Genomic DNA, 8,269 nt, shown 5'->3' with positions numbered 1-8,269 from the left:
TGTGGATGCATACAACAGAGAGTTCGGAAACTTAGCACGTTATGCAACTAAGGAAGTATCCACCGATGCCAAGAAGCGGGCGAGGTTCCGCAAGGGACTTAGCCCCGAGCTTCGCCGTGATCTCCGACTGCACGAGTGCACTTCCTTTCAGAAGTTAGTGAACAAGGTTATCAGTGCTGAGACAGGTCAGACTGATTTCGAAGCAACACGCAAGCACGGCCGTGACACTGGTTCCTCATCCGGTTCTGGCTCCCAAAAGCGCCGGGTGTGGGTGCCTAACACTGCTCTGCCACCCAGGTTCACAACAAGGCCATCATATCAGGCGCCTCGTCCAACCCAGCAGTATGCACCAGCCAAGTCTTATGGTGGATCAACCAACAATGCTCCCCCACGCACCAGCACAGTGATATGCTTCAAGTGTGGAGAACCGGGTCACTACATGCGCGAGTGTCCCCAGATCAACCCCAACCCCAACCAGTCCGGAAAGTCTGTTGGCCATGGCAAGCCAATAGGAAAGGTGTACTATGCCAAGCCGGCCACCGCTGCACGTGGCCATGTGAACTGTGTCTCAGCTGAAGAGGCTCAGGATGATCCCGACATCGTTCTTGGTATGCTCCTTGTTAACTATCATCCGGCATCTGTTCTTTTCGATACTAGAGCATCTCATTCATTTATATCCGAGAGCTATGCTCGTTTGCATAACACCACATTTTGTGACATGCCCTCTACCATGGAAATTTTTACTCCTAGTTCTAGATGGCAAACTTCTAAAGTGAGCCATGGGAATGAAATTCATGTCGATAGACTTGTTTTCCTTGCATCTTTGATAGCTCTCCAGTCCTCGGATAGTAATATCATCTTGGGTATGGATTGGATGTTAGCCCATCATGCTAAGATTGATTGTTTCTCTAGGACTGTTCAACTTACACATCCATCAGGCAAGGTAGTCAATGTCTTGACCCAAGTAGCTAAGCGACAGCTCTACTCCCTTAACGCCAGTCCTTTGCCAGACCTCGAAGATGTTCCGGTAGTCCTTGATTCTCCGGATGTTTTTCCAGAAGAACTGCCAGGTGTTCCACCTGACAGAGATGTCGAGTTCGTGATAGATCTTATCCCAGGAACTGTCCCAATCTCTAGGAGACCCTATAAGATGGCACCACTAGAACTAGCTGAGCTTAAGAAACAACTCGATGAATCCTTGAAAAAGGGTTTCATCCATCCTAGTCCTTCTCCATGGGCTTGTCCCGTCCTCTTTGTTAAGAAGAAGGATAGTACAAATCGGATGGTCGTAGATTATCGACCCGTCAACTTGGTCACAATAAAGAACAAGTATCCGCTCCCCAGGATCAACGACCTGTATGATCAGCTCGCTGGATCCTCAGTCTTTTCTAAGATGGATTTGAGGTTGGGCTACCATCAAATCAAATTCAAGAACGGAGACATTCCCAAAATGGCCTTCGTTACTCGTTATGGCCAATACGAGTACACTGTTATGTCCTTCGGTTTAACCAATGCCACAGCCACTTTCTCTCGATTAATGAACTCGATCTTCATGGAGTATTTGGATAAATTCCTTGTGGTATACCTCGATGATATACTCATCTACTCCAAGAATGAGGAAGAACATGCCGAGCGTCTAAGACTAGTGTTGATGAAACTTCGAGAGCATCGCCTTCATGCCAAATTCTCTAAATATGAATTTTGGTTGCCAGAAGTGACCTATCTAGGTCATGTAATCTCTGGTAAGGGTATTGCTATAAATCCTGAGCGATTTCAAGCCGTTCTTAACTGGACTCCACCTGAATCGGTCAAGCAAGTTCGGAGTTTCCTTGGCTTAGCGAGCTACTGTCGCCGCTTTGTTGAGAACTTCTCCAAAGTTGCTAAACCTCTAACTGAACTCCTCAAGAAAGATAAAAAGTTTGAGTGGACCCCACAATGTGAGCACAGCTTTCAGGAACTGAAAAGACGCCTGACGTCTGCTCCCGTATTGGTACCACCAGATTTCTCCAAGGACTTTGTTATCTATTGCAACGCCTCGCGACAAGTACTGGGTTGCATACTCATGCAAGATCGTCATGTAATTGCCTATGCTTCACAGCAATTGCACCCACATGAGGAAAAGTATCCTACACATGATCTAGTGCTTGCAGCTGTAGTCCATGCACTCAAAATCTAGCGACATTACCTTCTCGGTAATCGTTGCGAAATCTTCACCGATCACCAAAGTCTAAAATATATATTCACCCAACCGGATTTGAATCTCAGGCAAAGACGTTGGGTCGAGTTCATCACAGATATTGACTTAGGGATAACTTACACCCCAGGAAAAGCCAATGTCATGGCTGATGCACTAAGTCATAAATCTTATTGTAACAATCTGATGTTACAACAAAGTCAACCACTTCTCCATGAGGAATTCCAGAAGCTTAATCTTCACATTGTTCCTCAAGGATTCCTTTCCACCTTGGTGGCAAAACCTACCCTTACGGATCAAATCATAGCTTCCCAAAAGCGAGATAAAGGGATATCCTGGATCAAGGAGAACATTGCTAGCGGAGATGCTAAATGTTTCTCTAAAAATGATCAAGGTGTTGTGTACTTTGAAAACCGTCTAGTTGTTCCCAAGAACCAGCATCTGCGGCAGTTGATCCTTAAGGAGGCTCATGAATCTCCTCTCACCATTCAGCCCGGAAGTACCAAGATGTATCAGGACCTACGCCAGAGGTTCTGGTGGACTAGGATGAAGAGATATATTGCTCAATATGTTGCAAATTGCGACATCTGCCATCGTGTTAAAGCAGAGCATCAACGGCCTGCTGGCACCCTTCAACCTTTAGCTATTCCTGGATGGAAATGGGATGAAATTGGTATGGATTTCATCACCGGTTTTCCCAGGACCAAAAGAGGGAATAATGTTATCTTTGTCGTTATCAATCGTCTTTCCAAAGTAGCCCATTTCTTGCATGTTCGTGAGAGTATAACCGCTAGCCAGCTAGCAGATTTGTATATCTCCCAGATAGTGTCTCTCCATGGTGTTCCATTGGAAATCAACTCGGATCGTGGAAGTCTCTTCACCTCTCGATTTTGGGAAAGTTTCCAAAATGCTATGGGAACTCATCTTTCCTTTAGCACCGACTTTCACCCTCAATCAAGTGGTCAAGTAGAACACGTCAATCAAATTCTAGAGGACATGCTTCGAGCTTCTGTTATCTCATTCAGAATGGATTGGGAGAAATGCCTTCCATTTGCCGAATTTGCTTATAACAATACCTATCAATCTAGCTTGGGCAAAGCTCCTTTTGAAGTTCTCTATGGACGAAGGTGTCGAACGCCTCTTAACAAGTCAGAAACCGGGGAAAGACAATTCTTTGCCCCAGATATGATCCAGGAAGCAGAAGAGCAAGTTCGCATTGTTCGTGAAAAGTTGAAAACAGCCCAATCTCGTCAAAAGAGTTAATATGATCGAAAACATAAGGCCATAACTTTTGATGTCAACGAGAAGGCTTACCTTCGGGTTAATCCTCGGAAGGGAACCCATCATTTCGGTATCAAAGGCAAGTTGGCTCCTCATTACATTGGACCCTTTCGCATTCTTGCCAAACGAGGAGAAGTTGCAAACCAATTGGAACTACCTCCGCACCTCTCCAAAGTCCATGATGTCTTCCATGTTTCTCAACTCAGGCGTTGCTTCTCAAATCCTATCCGTGGAGTGGATCACGAAACGCTAGATCTCCAAGATAACGCCACATATCGAGAATATCCCATTCATATCCTCGATCAAGCTGAGCATACCACTCGACGTCATAACATCAAATTTCTCAAGGTTAAATGGTCACACCATTCTGAGAAAGATGCCACTTGGGAAAGGGAGGATCATCTTCGACTTGAGTATCCCGCCTTCTTTCCAAAAGATCCTAAATCTCGGGACGAGATTTTTCTGAGTGGGGGTGAGTTGTCACACCCTAGCTAGCTCATGCATTACAGTGTTTGCATCATGTTTATCTTTATCAGAAACTTGGAAATGGGGATAACAGAACCCCCAGCACCCCTTAATCCAACTAGGGTTTACTAAAATTATTATCAATGAACCTGAAATGCCCTTCTAAAATGTTCATCATCTTTGCCTTGGTCTTAAACCTCTGACAAAAATGGTGCACAAATTTCTAGGTCATCCTAAGGTCACTGGATTAAATCATTAGTTAATTGCATTTGGGCACTTAAATGCTAGTAAATATTTTAAATGTCGAAATAATCCCAAACTAAAGTGTTCCATGTAGGATATATTCCATACAGTGGGCATGTGTAGTTTGGTGATTTTTGAAAGTGTTTAGGTATTTTTAGAAATGCCACAAACTCACAGAAGAAAAGAAAAACAGAAATAAAAGGAAAAAGCTAAATTACCTGGCAAACCACCCACCCGGACCACCTGGCGGCCCAGCACTGTGCTGGCCCATGCCAGCCAGCTGCTTCGTCCCTGCCGGGCGGGCAGGGAAGTCACGCCGACGAGCACGAGCTCGCCACGGCGCCACCTACTTGCCGCTCGACCCCCCGGGCGCCTGGACGTCCTCCACGTCGCCCCCTCGACCGCCTGGACATCTCCATTCGCCCCCAACGCCACTCCCTCGCTTCCCTCCGCCATGGACGATGCAACCGCAACCGCCTCGCCCTCGTAGACGCGGCCACCGTTGTCTCTGCACCGCCTCGCCATGTCCAGCAACTCCACTGTCCTCTTCTCCATTGAGCAGACCGAGCCCCGAGCGCTCGCTCGCCCTAGAGCCACTGCACCGACCTTGCCCGACTCCGTCGTCGCCGTAGATCCCCTTCGCCGTCACCGCTGCTGCAGGTCGTCCCCGACCATGTCGTCTAGCTAATCGTGACCGCCGTGAGCTTCTACCTTTCCCCGTCATTCTCGTTCTTGTTGCCTCCCTCTGCTTAAACTGCAACAAGCTCCACTGCACCCGCCGCTGCTGAGCTCGTCGCCGACGCAGCTCCGGCCACCCAACGGCCACACCACCATGTCCACTGTCCTCACAGCATCACGTAGACCACGTAGGAGCAAGCCTCAAGCCTCCAAGACCACCACAGCGATGAGTTCGTCATCGCCTGAACTCCGGCAGCCGCATAGCTCATCGTCAGCATCGTTTCCGGCGACTTGGAGCCCAACCACCACCACCCCTCGACGCAGCTCACTCCTAGCTACACGTAGATGGGCTCTGCCGCCCATTTGGTTGCCGGAGGGCAAAACCCGCACCTCTGCCACATTTGGATGTCGCCGACGGCTAAACGCTGGTGATTCAGCATAGTTTGACCAGGGGTTTGACTTCCCTGGGTCATTGACATGTGGGCCTGCCCTTTGGTCAAATCTAGTTCAGCACTAAACTATTCCTAATTAACTTAGTTAATTAACAGAGACACTGACCAGTGGGTCCCACTGGTCAGGTTTGGCCTGGACTGGCCCTATTGACCTGCTGACGCCATGCTGACGCAGTAATTCATTTTCTAGATTATTTCTTATTCAGGAAATTTCAGAAAATAGTGCTAACTTCAAAAATTCATAGAAAATAATCTGTAACTCCAAATGCAAAGTATTATATATGAAAAATGATTAGAAAAATCCAATATATCCATCTGCACAGGTTTCATGCATGTTTGAACAAGTTAACTTGATGTTTAGTGCAAAACATGATAAAGCGCTATTTAAGATCACTATGAGTTTGGAATTTGAATCTTTGGTTCGAAATGGCTCAAACTCATCTGGTCTTAGTTGCATTAGCCCAACACACTCATTTTGCCATGTCTCATGCATGCATCATATTGTGGCATAATGTTTGGTATTGATTGTGCTTCGGTGCTCTCTGCGGTAGGTTCTGCCCCGGAAGAATATCGCGAGTACCCGAACGAAGACCAGTATCAGACTACGGACCTGCCAGGCAAGCAACCACCCATTTGATTATATCAATACAATCACATGTTCTTGCTCCTGCTCTCTTTTACTGCATTTAAGACAACACGATTCAAACTACTGAGTGATGTGGTAGTTGAACCCATTTCCTCTACATGACCTGTCATTGCCACAGTAACTAGATGAAACCCACTAGCATGTGTAGGAGTTGATTGAGCCATGATTGTGTTTCCTACCTTGCTATGTCTGCTATGCTTGGAGTCATGTCAGGTCTGGTTCATCTGGGTGATGGGCTAGAATGAAATGATCATGTCAGTAATGAGAGTGATGTGTTGAACACGATTTGGTAAAGGTATCGATGAGAGGCCATGTAGGAGTACATGGTGGGTTGTTTCATTGGAACCGTCCTTAAGCGCTGAGATTTGTATGTGTGATTTAAGATTCAGCTACTACCATGCATTGGGCCCTGAAATATGACCCCGCTTGACTTCTTAACCACCCTAGTCCTCTGTCCAGGAGTTGCAAGTAGTTTCTGGTGTTTGTAGCATACAGGAGGCCGTGGACAGCGCTGACCCTCGGGGTGGGCTGTGATGCGGTAGGTACGTGGTCGGGCATGCCAGGCACCCATTAGGTGTCTCGGAACCCTGTACACATCGTTCGGGGCCGTATGTGGAAACCTCGGCCGGACTCCCTGCGGATGGAACCTGAATAGGCGATAAACCTAGACTAGATACTTAAGTGTTTAGGCAAGTCGTGGTCTACACCCATGTCGGCTTTCGCTTGAAGTCTGCCGAACACATGTTGTGTGCAGACACTAAGTGGTGGAAACATGTATGAAGAAGTACACCCCTGTAGAGTTAACATCATCTATTCGAATAGCCGCGTGCATGGTAAAGGACTACTTGGTTGCCTATACAGTTCATAGACAAGTAAATGGATACTATTAAAAGCCTCAAAATAAGTGTGAGTGTCGAGGATGGCCTTCTGTAGGATGATTGAGGTGGATCCCCGGTAGTGTATTGAAGTGGTGTGTAGTGGACTAGAGTGCGCAAAACATTTACAAGTTGGAGTCTCGTAAGATAGCTTAGCCAAGAGTCAAAGTTGGCTTGCTGCAATAACCCCAGCATCCCTTCTTGATAATGTGCATGTATGTAGGATCTGATGTAAGTCTTGTTGAGTACCTTTGTACTCATGTTTGCTTAATTTACCTTTTACAGAAGATGATGCGACCCCTTCTGATGGGCTCTATGTAGACCTTGATGTCGACGAGTAGCCTGAGGCCCGGGTGGTGATCCTAAGCACATGGTGGACCCTTGTGGGATAGTTAGGCTTCCCCAAGCCTCTTTTACTTTCTAGATGTCTGTGCTCAGACATGTTGCTTCCGCTCGTGGCTTGTATATTTGTATGACTTGAATGCTGGTTCGTGTGACCCGTACCTGTGTGAATGATATGTATGGCTCTCTGGAGCCTTTAAATAAAGTACTTGAGTTGTAGAGTTTTGCCATGATGCCATGTTGTGTTTGCACAGATCGAGCATATTGTGTGTATGATTGAAATGCTTGGTATGTGTGGGATCTGACTATCTAGTTGTTAATCCTTGGTAGGCTCTCTTACCGAGAAATGTCTCCTAGTGCTTCCAATGAGCCATGGTAGCTTGCTACTACTCCGAAACACTTAGGCTGGCCGGCAGGTGTCCTTGTTCGTTCCTGTGTCTGTCCCTTCAGGGAAATGTCATGTTGTGATCCTTTAAGTCCTTGTAGCTTGCCACATCTTGGGATTCACTCGATGTTGATCGACACGTTCGTTGCTGGGTCATGTATGTCTGTCCCTGTAAGTTAGTGCCACTTTGGGCTCACGACTAGCCATGTCAGCCCGGGCTCCTTGTCATATGGATGCTAGCGACACTATCATATACGTGTGTCAAAAGGCGCAAATGGTCCCGGGCCTGGTAAGGCGACACCCGTGGGAATACCGTGCGTGAGGCCGCAAAGTGATATGAGGTGTTAAATGCTAGATCGATGTGGCATTGAGTCGGGGTCCTGACAAGGGCGTAGGATCCATGGGCTTCTACGGGTCGTAGTATCCATGGGCCTTCTACGGGCCGTAGGGTACATGGGCTTTCTATGGGTCGTATGATCCATGGGCCTTCTACGGGCCATAGGATCCATTGGCCTTCTACGGGCCCTAGGATCCATGGGCCTTCTAAGGGGCGTATAATCATTTCGCCAAACAAGGGTCGTACTATTCGTGGACCATAACAGACCGTTAATAGGTTGTATTTGATAATGCTATGAAAACAGCCCAACGGGTTACCGGGCCACAAACGGGCCGAATGTAACAACAAGTTGAATTTGGCCTACAAACAGA

Source organism: Triticum dicoccoides, chromosome 6B, assembly GCF_002162155.2.
Source record: "Triticum dicoccoides isolate Atlit2015 ecotype Zavitan chromosome 6B, WEW_v2.0, whole genome shotgun sequence".
NCBI classification, from domain to species: Eukaryota; Viridiplantae; Streptophyta; class Magnoliopsida; order Poales; family Poaceae; genus Triticum; species Triticum dicoccoides.
Note: the sequence above shows the minus strand (reverse complement) of the source record.